Consider the following 13,831-nt stretch of genomic DNA (forward strand, 5'->3'; position numbering starts at 1 on the left):
GCCCAGTTCCAGAAATTAATCCAGCCTGAACCTCTAAATGGTCTGGAATGTTAAGTTCTTTAGAGTGTTATGTTTCTATACCTGTGCATTCATAACTGCTAATGTATCAGTCGTATTTGCCATATTTACAGCTTGACTGGACATTGCAAATACCAGTAATCTCTGCAATCCATTCTTGTGAGATTTCCGGTCAAAAATTTTAAAATTCAATGTATTTGGATAAGTTTCAGGAAAGCACATGACCTTTTTGCTACTGTTGATAAATTATATAGTCAATTGCTTGACTGCACTTTGGTTCGTTATGAAATATACCCAAGAGACCAAATAACCAATACCAGTCAGGTTTTTTGCTAAAAGTCAATAATAGTATAGTACAGGAAAAAAGTTTCTGAATGATACCAATTTCTGGGAAGCCATCTCATGCAGCATTCCTTCATTCACCTTATACAAGTGTGCTCCCAAAATTACACATTTCCGTGTTTATAAGATGATTTTACAGACTACAGAATCTTTATATGTTATGAAAATCCAACCCATCAGTTTGTCCTTAACTTGTTCTGTACCTTTCTTATGCTTGTTTTGGGACTAGGATTCCAGGTACTTGTCCATGAAGGTACCTCCCCAGCTCGTACCAGAGCAGAACATTAATATATTTTGCTATTGACAAATTTCTTATTTTCTAATGCCAATGGTGGCTTCAGCTTTGCAAAGTGTCATGGGATACTTAGCATAAATGAACCGGATTATAATAAGACATAGGCCAATTCAGGTCATGTAACTGCTAGAAATATAATGTTATACTGATATTGTGTGCTTAATGCATATTAATATATGTGGTGTGAATAATTCACATTAATGTGATAGATATAAGCCCCACATATATTGAGTTTGGGTAGTTGCCTTTTGTGAATTGCAGTCATCTTGCCATAATTGGGCATCCTTCCTTCATTTCTTGAGAACTAGCAGCCTAGCAAATTATGTCTATTTTCTCTCCCTAGAACTCTGTGCTACCGATTCCATATTCAAAATCAATAATACTAATTTTAGAGATGCATGAACACTAAGAGCTCCTTTAATTTTAATGGTGTTATTCATTGTTACCAAACTCTCGTCTGATACATGTGTGCTTGCTACAGCACATTGAGAGACTTGCATATGGACATTGTATCCAATTATTTTGGGATTTGAAATGAGGAGAATCCTGTAGTGGGTCAAACTACATTTACAATATATTGTATAGGTTTCACAGTGAAAGTAGCTACATGAATGGGGTATGTTGTGGAAAATATAGATAAGAAAGAAACACAATAACCTTCATATGAGGCTCAGCACTAGAGGTGGGTGAGCAAAAAGTATGGGTAAGTTTATTCACTCTTTTATCGCAATCTTCTTATGTTAGAAAAATCTTGCAAAGAATCTTGTCTGTTTCGGGGTTTCTCATATGATTGGTTTCCACACAGGTCAGATGCATCTTCAGAAAAGCTATTTGTGTGATGATATTGTGCTTCCACTTCTGGCCTGTTAAAGGTAGTGCCCATAAGTATAGATATTAAGTATAAATATTAAGTAGGAAAAAAGTTAATAGAACACTTACCGATCCTTCAACACAGTTTAGTAGAAATTTGGGTGAAGGTTTATGTCTTCTGTAAATTATTCAGATTTGCTTCATGCTTCCCTACTAAAAAATGCAGTGCTAAGCAATCTGTTTTCCCAGTGAAGCCAAGGAAGAATTTCTCTTACCAGTAATAATTGTGCCATTAGCAGGGACAGATTACCTAAGGGAAACAGAAGGCATATTACCTGTGAAGAGAAAAGGATTATCCATGGAAAGTTAATCAATCAGATTGGAGACTAGATAGCGGCAAAAGCAAGCTGCGATGGAACAGAATGTAAGGACAGATTCTAAACTGGAGTAAATCAGTATAGTTCTTTAGATGTCAATGGGAATACACAATTTACAATCACTTGAGGATCTGGCCTTCTGCCTTTAACTAAAATGCTCAAAATAATTTAGTGAAATTCGTATACTAACAGTATGTTGTTTGAAATATGCAATTGAGAGTCTTGTTTAAAAGGAAAGTGTGGGAGGTGTAGTTCCAAACTGGACCATTAGGAGGAGCTATTCATTCAGGCTCTTATCCAGGGCAATAATAAGACCACCCTAGAGAGAAAGAAGTGTACGGAGAAGGAGCTATTGGTCATTCAGCACCACTCTTTTGGACAGTCAGATAATTCCAATCTAAAGAGCAGTTCAAGGAAAATCCAAGTCTGGAATTGCTCTACAAAGAAAAGAAAGACATGTCAGGAAAGTTAAGCAGGAAGTAGAAGTTACTGTCAGTGACTGTTTGGGCTATTGTATTAATGTTCTGTTCAGCTCCCAAGAGCATTTCTGTGCTTGTGTATTCCTCCCAACCCTCCCTTTCGTTCTGAGTGCAACGCAAGTATGCTTTATGGATTATCATAACAAATACATAACAATGAAAGTAATGTCAGCTTGTCGTCAACGCCTCAAAACACCTTTGGTAATAAATGTCAATCAGATATCAATGCTAGATAAAGATGTATTTCATCTTGGCAAATAACATTTGACAAGTCAGAGAAAACTAGGCTTGAATTACTGACTATATAATCCAGGTTCTGATTAAATCAGATCAGAATGTTCAGTGAAAGTTTATTATTAAAGATCCAATTTGGTAAAGGGCAAGATTGAGGGTTAGCGCTCTGCTCTGGCTACAGGATACAGCAAGAGAAATTCCAGGAAAGAGCTGTGACACAGATGACCTTTCAAGTAAAAATTCCTCCAAATACTGTCGTCTTGAGGTGAGTGGTATGCTGACAATCCAATACCAGGCACACAATGTGGACCCATTTACACCTACCTAGTTCTGCTACCTGACCCACAGGGGAGCAATGGTGGTTCTTACTCCCTGCTTCTCCTGAACCCTTCCGACCCATGAACTTAGACGGGAAGCACAGAGCCTGTATCCCATACTCTTGGCATGTGCTTATATTCTGGGCAAGTCCCAGCATGACACCCACACAAGGTCACATGGTGGCTTGCATCCCTTTATTCCTATGAGCAGTCACATGTGATTTAATCACAGTCAAATCCAAATTATGTCAGTACAGGAAATTTACCTGATTAAAAGGCTCAATTACAACCAGACTTTGGTGTATTGTTTGGATCTTCCATTTTTCAGTGTTAGGATTTAATTAATTCTTAGGATGATGATGATTTGTTGTTTGTATTACCATAGCACTTAACCATGGACCAGGACCTCATTGTTGGGACTGGTGGCAGGCTTGGCCACGTGTGGCCTGTGTGCACTGGTTGATTAACAAGTTATAGTGTGGGGGTAGAGGTGATCAGGAAGTCAGGGTCAGGCAGAGTCGGGGTGAAGCCAGAGTCTGGCGCAGAAGCAAGCAGGCAGTCTGAATCATTGCTGAGGCATCTCCTTGCGGTGGCTTTCTGGTGTATATACCAGCATGTGCCAATCATTTGGCTGTGATTTCCTTCCTGCAGTGCCTACCTTCCTAGTGGGAACCCAGCCTGACCTTCTGGTGGCAATGTGGAAGTGTCAGCAACCTAGAACCCCGATAGTCTCAGGTTCGAGTACTGCAGATTCTTATACCCATTTTGCTAGGAGTTGTACAAACACAGAAAAAAAGACTGCCTCTGCCCAATTATATTATAACTGTTTGCATCGCCTCGATGCACGGGTAGCAGGGTGTTTTGTAAATAAAATGATTAATTATTGGATTCTTTGGACATAAAGCTAGAGAAATCCAAATCATTGTTCTGAGGAGAGCAGGCAGGAACACTTAAAAGAGGAGAACCTACATCACAGGTTAACAACTGTGTAAACCACAAGACAGGCATTAGAAACAATCCTATTGTAATTCGAATTTTGGTAAGGTTAGAGAGGGTGAGCGTAAATGTGGCACTGCACATCGTAGCTTATATCTGCTTCAAGGTAGATGTGTCTCGACCATAGTAGAGTTACAGCCAAAAATGGTGATTGTTTCAATGTAAAGGAAAATAAGCAGTGATGATGGAGACCTAGTAAAGCACTGTGTTTACAGAAAAAGCAATCACAGGATGAGTTCTGTTGTAGAATGAGAAAAACTCAAGCTACAAAACTCACTGTGAAAATTAGTGTCCAGCTTCTCTCAGCTCACCCCCCCCCCACCAAAAGTCTCACTCTTGGCATCCCCAGAGATAAACAGAGAAGGGGTGCAATACAGAGATAACATACACAGAAAAGATTTAGTAGGCACCTGATATTATCAAATGAACCATGTTCCTTAATTAATCCTGTCTGCTCCAGGGGTTCAAGTTTATATAAATTGTTTGCAATCTATTCAGACTTTACTTCAGCATTACATAATAAAGTGGGCTAATAGGAAGTGTAGTTCTCAACATCGTTTTCCTAGATGGGAAGGAGAATATTCCAGGGAAATACAGAATCATATGCTACTAAAATTTGGCACAATTAACCACAGTAAGCTTCCGCAGACAGAGAAAGTCTGGAAACACTCCATAAAAGACTAAAAAACACACTTCTAGCCTGGGTGTTTTAGCAATGAGCAATTCTGGCATATTGGATATCACTGATGCCAAAAGACGTACAGATAAAGTCTAAGAGTGAATACTGGAAATGAAGTTAGAAGCTGGAATTGGATAAACTTGTGCCTGATTCAAGAGTTTGACTACTGCTTCCCCATTATTGGGCTTGCATTCTGCTTTAGACTCGACTGCTGGGAAGGAAATGATTACACAAAGGACAGAAGAAAAGGACCACAGGGTGAAAAATCCAATGTAGAGAGGAGGTGAAGGGAGATTCATGGTGTGGAGATGGGTGATACGTAAAACTTCTAATGTGTTACTTAACTATGTGAAATACCATATATTGGGCATCCACTTATACTATCCTAGCCTTTTGGGTGTGTGGGCTTCTTCTATCCCTAGAGCAAAGTGCATGCTGCTTTTGAGGGTGTGTATCTTTTTTGAGCTTGTTGGACATCTTTTCTGTCAAACTTTTTTTATGTCAAATTTCTGAGCACCTCCACTTGTTTTTCAAATAGACTTACCTGGAGGTTGCAAGTAGAACAGGCAGAAATATAATAGGTTTAAATCACATGAAAAAAAGATCCTCGAACTTTTATTGCTTTCACAGAAACACAGACAACAAACACAATACACAAAACAGCTTGATAAGACAAAAATCAATCACGTGATGAGGCTAACCCATTGCTGTTAGAAACGTCTATTTTAGTTAAATTCAGGTAGAAGGTAACACAGATATGAAAATGTAGAAGAGGCTGGAATGCATATAATGAATGAAAATATCCCAGTGATCTTTTTGGGAGACATTGTTTAATCTGGCACACAGATTCCCAAAATAATTATTTCCTCAATAATATATGCAGCTGGTATAGAAGGCCTTTATAGATATTTTGTGTGTGTGTGGCTTTAGTTCAATGTATCCTTAAAATTTCATGTCACTCACAATAGTGGAGCATGAAGAAGAAGCTTCGTTCAATTGGTTTAACTTGTAAAATATTTGGAATTAGTTGCCATGTTCTTTTGCCTTTACACTTTAAAATCTTTAGAAGTTGATGGCACTGAGCACTCCCTCAGAGAAAGGAGGTGAGAGTTCTCAGCACCTCGTAGGTGTGGGTCCTTCCTTAACCTACTATAATGAAAGACCAGTAACTTCAATTGAAAATACATGTTGTGACGGGGCAAGGCCAGATGGCTATAGGAAAGTAGTGGGAGACAGATATATTAGCCCCAGGCTAAACAAATCCCTTTAACCAGGGTAAGCAAATGGCAGTTGCTCCAGGTCAATTAAGACACCTGGGGCCTAGTAAGATCCTTCCAGAAAGCAGGGAAGACACTAGGTTGATTGGGACACCTGAAACTAGTTAAAAGCCTCCTAGTTAGTCAGATGGGGGCGCACGTGTCAGGAGCTATAGGAGGAAGCCACGCTGCTGGAGAAATGGAGCAGTACAAACCCTATCAGGCACAAGGAAGGAGGTCCTGAGGTAAGGGTGACATAGATATTGATGAAGTGGGGACTGCTGTGGGAAGTGGCCCAGGGATTGTACTTGTCCTGTTTCCAGAAAGTCAGCTACCAAAAGCTGTTACTGTCAGAGTCCCTGGGCTGGAGCCCGGAGTAGAGGGCAGGCCTGGGCTCCCCACTCCCCTCCCCGACTACTCACTGAGACTGGGAGACAAATGAGACTGTGCGAGGGAGGGTAGCTTCTCCTCACCTCCCTTGCTGGCTTAGGATGAAAATGGCTCAGTAGGCTGTGACCCTTGCCTCTAGAGGGAGAAGGGCTATGTAGAGGGTCACAGTAAGCCTCTGAGGCTAGTGTAATCCTCCAGGAAGTATGGGACCCACTAAGACAAGGTTGGAGCTTTGTCACAATGTCGTCTTTTATTATTATTATTATTTATTTACAACACTATAGGAATCTTCAATCTTTCATAAGGTAGGATGTGTGGGTTTGCTTAGATATAAAAATGGGTGGGTAAGAATTAAAAGGAAGGCCCACAAAAGGAGGATGTTTCTTATTCCATGATGTCAAGACAGAAATGTAGTTTTCAGCTCTTGATATGAACATGGAAAGAGACATATAAAGGACAGCTCCATGTACTCTGACTGTAATATGAAGGTGTAACTGTTCGATATATATTCAACAGTATCACTGACAATGGAAATTATGAAGATAACTGAAAAGCTCTTTTAAAAGATGGATTAATATTTTCTGCACAATTAAATGCTCCTACTCCAGGGCATTTGTTTAGTCAAATGAAGCAAGAAAGAAATGAGGTAATAGAACTATTTGTCAGTCAAAAGCTTAAATGGGGAGAGCTGAAATTATGAATTTTGTGCTATTGCAGATATATTTTATTAATAAAATCTTCGTGATCTTGTAGATACAATTTTGAAGTAGGAGAACACTGATTTTAGCCAACTCCAAGTAAATCTGACTTTTAAATGAAAATATTCAGAAAAGCAAACGCCTACATCTGAAATTTTTTTGCTGAAGCCCTAAAAACATGCAGAGCTTCTACCACTTTGAGACAAAATATGAAGATTTAGTGGAGTGCAAATACCCAGCTACAAACAATGAATTACACTGTGCACTTCCCTTGTTTAAAAATAAAACAAAAATAACTGTTTTCTGCATGACACCAGAGTATTGTAACATCTGCCATTACATACTGATCAAAACTCTTGGCTCTGTGCTTATGTATCTGGTTGGGGATGAGATTTTTAATTCTGCACTAATACTTAATTAAGCTGCTCTGACAAGTAACTACATCTAATAGTCAGTCTACATGCCATGATGGACATGTAGGAGTGTATTCTTGTTAAAGATAAGCTTCAATTCATGTAGATTTGACTTCTTACTGGGGAGGCAGCCTGGGTCTGATTGGTTACAAGGGAATGAGATTTGGAGAAATATAGGTCTATTTCTAATGCTGCCAGAGAGTTGCTGTGTGAACTTAGCATATCATTACAACATGTCTTCAGTTGCCCCATCAATGAAATGCAGATTATATTTAACTTTCTCTATTAAAGGCTTTGAGATCCCCTTTGAGAACCAAAGTCAGGCCAATAAAGGTTGCTGGGAAAGTCACTGAATGACATAAATAGAATAAAAGAATACTTGTTTAAGTTGCAGGGAGTTAAAAAAGGGGAGGCCTGCATTTTCATACCAGATGTTCTGAGAACAGGTTGTTTAGAGAAGGAGACACACTGTATCCACTCCCTGCTTCTGTTTCATGTATGTTCTTAACTCCTCATCTCCTGTTTGACAACTGGATTGATAAGAAAGTTGGGGAGGCATAACGACTTGCTAAAAGTTATATACAATAGGGGATAGGTATGCATGCATAATAGAGAACTTTTAACTAACAAAGGGGCGGGGGGGGGGGGGGGTTGGGCTACTTCATGAATAATCTGTGACGCGATGGACCTGTCTATAAAAACCTGTTAGTTTTGCCTAGGAGGCAGCTGGTTCTCCTTGCAGACAGGCTGCTCTCTATTGTTGTGTGCACTCTTCAATAAAGAGCTTGTGTTTGGACCTTGCTGGTGTTGCCTGTCTCTCTGCTGTCAGACAATGAACTGTGCCATCTGGGCTTCGAGTCCTCGACAAATTTGGTGACCACGAAGGGACTCGTCTGACTCTCCGGTGTGGGATCAGACTCTAAAGCAATGCAGCGCGCATCCTTCGGCTTCAAGGAGCCTTGCCAGTGATCTCATCCCTGCATCGGCTATAAGGCGTGTTCTGTGAACCAGCTGAAGCCCATAGAAATCCAGCAATGTCCACCTACCCATTGAGTAGGCTCCAGATCCAGGTCTTTGGGGTTCGAGACCCTGGAGAGGTAAGCGATCGCTTGATAATAAGAGTTGGGGATTGTGGGTTTGAGTCCCCTTTCCACCTAGGATGGGACAATTTGGTAGTAAATGCCTGGGGGACGCCCCATTTTCTCTGATACTCAGAGATTGGAAGGGAATCTCTGGAACCACTGGTTTAACTAAATCCAAAATGAAAAATTTATGTCAGGTTCAATGGCCAGCCTTCACGACTCATTTGTCCCCGACTAAAGATTGGCCAGCCTGCGGAACCTTTTCTGCAGACAGGATGGATTCCTTAAGAGATATTTTGGTCGATCTTAGACCAGAACAAATGGATTATCTGTTTGTATGGTTTAATTATAAGCCAAAAGAAGGACGTATGGCCTTTGAAGCTGTTGTATGGAAGAATCTAAATCTCCTCCACCCTATGCCCCAGAAACTCAGACAGAAGATGAGTATATTCCAATGGGGGTACCACAGAGACAGAGCCAAAAAGCAAAGCAGGAGGTGGAGAAGACAAGGGAAAAGAATATGTCCAAGGAGCGGGCCCTTCTGACTCGTCAAGAGATATCCCTGGAACTTCCAGGGAACCCTTTTATTTTAGGTCCCCTGCAACTTCAAAAGACATCCGATCTCCTTTGCGAGCTTACCCTGTTCCACAAGTTGGTGGGCAGCCTCAAATGGTGCTTACTCACACTCCATTTACAACTGCAGACTTATTAAATTGGCAGCGTTCTATGCCGCGCCTTCGGGATAACCCCGAGGCGGTAGAGAGAATATTCCGAACTGTTTTCTCTATCCATTTACCCACATGGGCAGATGTAAATCAGCTGATGGACACCCTCGTAACTGAGGATGAACGTCAGAAAGTCAAAGAAAAAGCTGCAGCATTTCACCTAAGAATTCTTAGTTTCTTTGCAGCCATTTTTGAGGAAAATGGGCCCTTTTCCCAAAGGAATGCAATTATACAGTGGTAATTAATATCTTATTAGGCTCCAAGGGGCTGCAATAGGTGGTGTCTTCCTTTTCAGGTCGCTGTGTGTTTGACAGCAGGAGTTAAAAGTAAAAGGCAATCAAAAGTCTGGTAAAGTTTATTGTGCCCTTTTTAAAGTAAGCATCTTTAATCTGGATCCAGAAGGAAGCCGGGAAGCATTTGTTTTAATGTAAATTACCTAACTGATAAGGTAGAAGCCACTGAAACCTGGGCTGCCTATGAAACAAATACAAGAAAATATGGGTAATCCCTCTGTTTTGCCTGCAATTAATAAGGGTATTTGTATAAAAAGGAAATATTTTAAGCAACGACTGACTGCCCAGAAGGGGGTAGATCTATGTTCTTTTTGTCTTTCAGAAAATCAGAGAAAACTGATGCCAGCTGAAAAGCAATTCAACATATCATGAATTTACTGGCATAATAGGAATTATGTTCTGTGTTCTATGTTCTGTCTTGTGGTGTTTGTCTTGTGGCCAGAATTGCTGTGTTTAATTTTTCATAGGACCGTTTAGTTTAAAACTAAATGGAAGGGTTAAATTAAAATGCAGGTACTTGTTTTATTCAACTTGGAATACAAAGTGTTTGGATAATATCAGGAGGAGGTGATATACTAAAGTTTAATACATTTGCTTAAGTAAGGAAAAAAATTTCATTGTCCAGATCTTTTAATTGAAAAAGAATGTTGTTAAAATTCGCACACCAACAGTCTTTGGAAGCAAGGACGTGAAAGGTTACTCCACTCCCCATATTATACATGGGATCCTTCTGGCTACCTCAAATTTCTAGCCAGAGGGCTGGGGAGGGAGGAAAGCTATTGGACCCCAAAGGTTGTACCAAGTGGACTCCTCAAAAGTGGGTGTGCTTGTCCTAGCTTGTTGCTCCAAAGCTCAGTAATAAAGTCATTTTACTAGAAGGGTGTATGTGGCATACGTTGAACAATAAGACTAACGTGCTGTAAAATGGGTAATGTATATGTGTTCATTTTTGAACAAAGGTGTGTGAGTGGAAAGTGAAAGTTTCCTTTGCAGGTTAATAGAAGCCAAGAAGGGGAGAAGAAAAAGAATGAAGGACGAGCTAATTCAACGCTGTAGCTGGCAGGCTCGGTTCAAAGATAAGACACTGGCCTGCCCAAGGACACTACTTACAGCTAGAATTTGGCTGACAGCCAAGGAAGAGGGGGGCTTGAATGTGCCCAAGCAGCTGTGAGATCTGCAAAACACTGCCAGACATTAATGAAATGCGTTTGGTCTCTGTATTTACAGGTGAAAGAAGTCCTGCTCCAAGGATCCTGAGCAAACCTGCTATTTGTTAAAACCAGGTGACTGGGTCTACATAAAGGTCCATCAACGAAAGACTACTCTGGCCCCATGCTGGAAAGGCCCTTATTAAGTCCTGCTAACTACCAACACCGCTGTGAAGTGCCAAGGACTGACTGCCTGGACCCATGCTTCTTAATGCAAAAAGACCCCTCCACCTCAAGATGACTTCACTTCGACTACTGATCAGCCTGTCCCTCCTTCTGGGTTTTTGTCTTTCCTCCTTTTGGACAGCAGGGGAAAGGACAAGGTGAAGTGCTAGTAACTTCTCCCTTGTCCACTGACAGAGCTAACCTGCATTGCACCACTAGGGAACTTGACCTGGAAAAAGATTCCCCAGAAGCAGACGGCATTGGGAGCTACGCACGTTCACCCCACCGTGAACCGGGTGAATCAGAAGCAGACGACATTTGTGCTCAAGACAAATGGACTGCCACCCCTTTGGGCGACCTGAAGCTCCGACTGCAGATGAAAAAATGGATGGCCCCGGTTTTTAGCTTGGGTCCTTGTGTTTGTAATCTGTTTGTTATTTTTTATCTTTCTTTTTTGGTGGTATGAGGCATAGAGACTATAGAATCACACAGTCCTAACATATTGATATGCCTTGCCCATGAAATGAAAGCTCGCATGCCAGCCCTACAAAATACTTCATGCTGGGTGTGCTCATTAATGCCAGCTGATAGCCAAAAGGGTCTTCCCATGGTTCCTATTCCAGTGCAATGAATATGACCTGGACCCCATCCTGGAAGGATTCTTCAGACAATTTAAATATTACCTGGGCTGATACTGGCATCTCTGAAAGCAGGTATCTAATAGTTTGGAAACGAGTTGGTCAATGGTGCCTCTTTAAAAGAAGGGAAAATAGCCTTAGGTAATAGTGAGTGCAAAGCCTAATTAATGGCACTCACTTTGGGAGTAAGAGAGGTCCTAATATCTCTCTCCTGAATGGGCAGCCTCTTTTACGTCCGCATGGCATAGTTTCACAGGTAACAAGTGCAGTTTGCATGGGGAAGAACACTTTTTGTATGAAGGTCACAAATTGGTTGAGCATTACATTATAAATTGCACACTTGAGTATAACTTGCCAACTCATACTATGTGCTTATGTTCCACTAACGCCTCTACAGCTAAATTCTCCCTCCTCCCATCTTGGACTGGATGGTACAAAATTATCAATAATACCTGGTCCAGAATTATTCCTACCCTTTTTGGAGTATACTGGGTGTGTGGTGACAAGGCATACCTAGCCCTCCCTCCTTCATGGAGTGGCTCCTGCTATTTGGCTTGGTTAGAAACACCTGTAGTTTATCATGTATGACTTCCTAAAGGGAAAATCAGAAATGTAAGAGGTGCTGAGGAAGATGTTAAAGACTCTCGCCCCCTTACTTGGCATGCCCTAAATGATTGGACAGATGCTTGTGCGGGATTCGTCTTCTCCTGTGGAGGTGCCAACTGGCGTATTGGAAAAGGAGTCATGAGACTTCAGGGAGTGTTGGAGATAATGGCAAATACTACTGCCGAGGCCTTGGTAGATTTGGCAACCGAAAAAAAAAAAAAAAAACCTAAGGCAGATGGTTCTCCAAAACCGCTTGGCATTAGATATTTTGCTGGCCTCTCAGGGAGGAACATGTGCGTTAATTGGGCAAGAATGCTGTGTATATGTTCCGGATGTTTATAACGCCACCTGGGAAAGAGCAAACCACCTTATACAAGTTGCAAAAGACCATGGAGGAGAGTGGGTTGACTCGTGGTGGAGCAATCTGTTCAATTGGGTTCCAGAAATAGGTGGCTGGCTATATAACTTGCCTCACAGTTCTGTTGTAATTATATGTGGCCTAATAGTTTTGTATGTTAGATTAAGATGTGACTGTTAGATGGGTACCAAGCTCTGCCCTACCAACCAGTGAATATTTCTAAGTCACTCCACACAGAGACCAGTATGTCCCAAGAATTCTCCTATGGCACTCTAGGGACAAAGGGGGGACTGTTAGGTGAGAAAAATTAAATATGAAGCAGTTATGCCAACCGAACCAAAGTCAGGCCAATAAAGGTTGCTGGGAAAGTCCCTGAACGACATAAATAGAATAAAAGAGTACTTGTTTAAGTTGCAGGGAGTAAGAAAAAAGGGGAGGCCGGTATTCTTGCATTTTCGTACCAGATGTTCTGAGAACAGGTTGTTTAGAGGAGACAGACTGTCTCCATTCCCTGTTTCTGTTTCATGTATGTTCTTGTCTCCTGTTTGACAACTGGATTGATAAGAAAGTTGGGGAGGCATAATGACTTGCTAAAAGTTATATACAATAGGGGATAGGTATGCATGCATAATGGAGAACTTTTAACTAACAAAGGGGCGGTGGGGTTTGGGCTACTTCATGAATAATCTGTGACGCGACGGACCTGCCTATAAAAACCTGTTAGTTTTGCCTAGGAGGCAGCTGGTTCTCCTTGGAGACAGGCTGCTCTCTATTGTTGTGTGCACTCTTCAATAAAGAGCTTGTGTTTGGACCTTGCTGGTGTTGCCTGTCTCTCTGTGGTCAGACAACGAACCGTGCCGTCTGGGGTTCGAGTCCTCGACAGGAAAAATATTCCATTGGAAACTCTTTGGCTGGTTCTAGTCTAAAGTTCAAAATCCATTTATCCAGTTTTAGCAATATGCTTAACAAACTTAAAGATCAATTATACAATTACAGGGGGGGGGGGGGAAGCCTAATTCCACACAGTCAAAGACTTTTAATGATTTGATCTCAAATAGCGAGGTGGCCAAACTGAGCTATGTCAAATTGTGAGAGGTGCTGGCTCCTTAAAGCATAATTATTCTGGTACCACAATCCGTTAAAATACCATGAAACATTTGACAACTTTAGCTAAAATGACTGAGTGACTGTTGTACATCTGTGCATGGGAGAAGAGGCTCTGAAACAGAGCCCAAATTCCCTGCAGGTCTCTGCTGGAAAACCAGATAAATAAGTCTTTTGTTACTAATCTAAACTGAAGATTTGTTTAGCAATTGTTGCCTGAATTTTCCCCTGAGCTATACAGAGCAAGCATTGTTGTTAATAGTTTCAAGAAGGCCCTAGCCCTAGGGTTCTCATTAAAAACTTTTGAATATCTTCGAAGAAAATCACAGAAAGGCTATAGACTCTCAC

At 41.1% G+C, this 13,831-nt stretch overlaps 1 long non-coding RNA gene across 1 annotated transcript; it reads left to right on the forward strand.

Moving 5' to 3' along the window:
- The first annotated feature begins 8,045 nt into the window (after positions 1–8,045).
- LOC142073218 (uncharacterized) lies at positions 8,046–13,195 on the forward strand. Its single transcript, XR_012669967.1, has 2 exons — positions 8,046–8,401; positions 10,632–13,195. It is a non-coding gene; the product is annotated as an uncharacterized LOC142073218 (long non-coding RNA).
- Positions 13,196–13,831: the final 636 nt, after the last annotated feature.

The sequence above is a fragment of the Caretta caretta genome, chromosome 9, assembly GCF_965140235.1.
Source record: "Caretta caretta isolate rCarCar2 chromosome 9, rCarCar1.hap1, whole genome shotgun sequence".
Classification (NCBI taxonomy): domain Eukaryota; kingdom Metazoa; phylum Chordata; order Testudines; family Cheloniidae; genus Caretta; species Caretta caretta.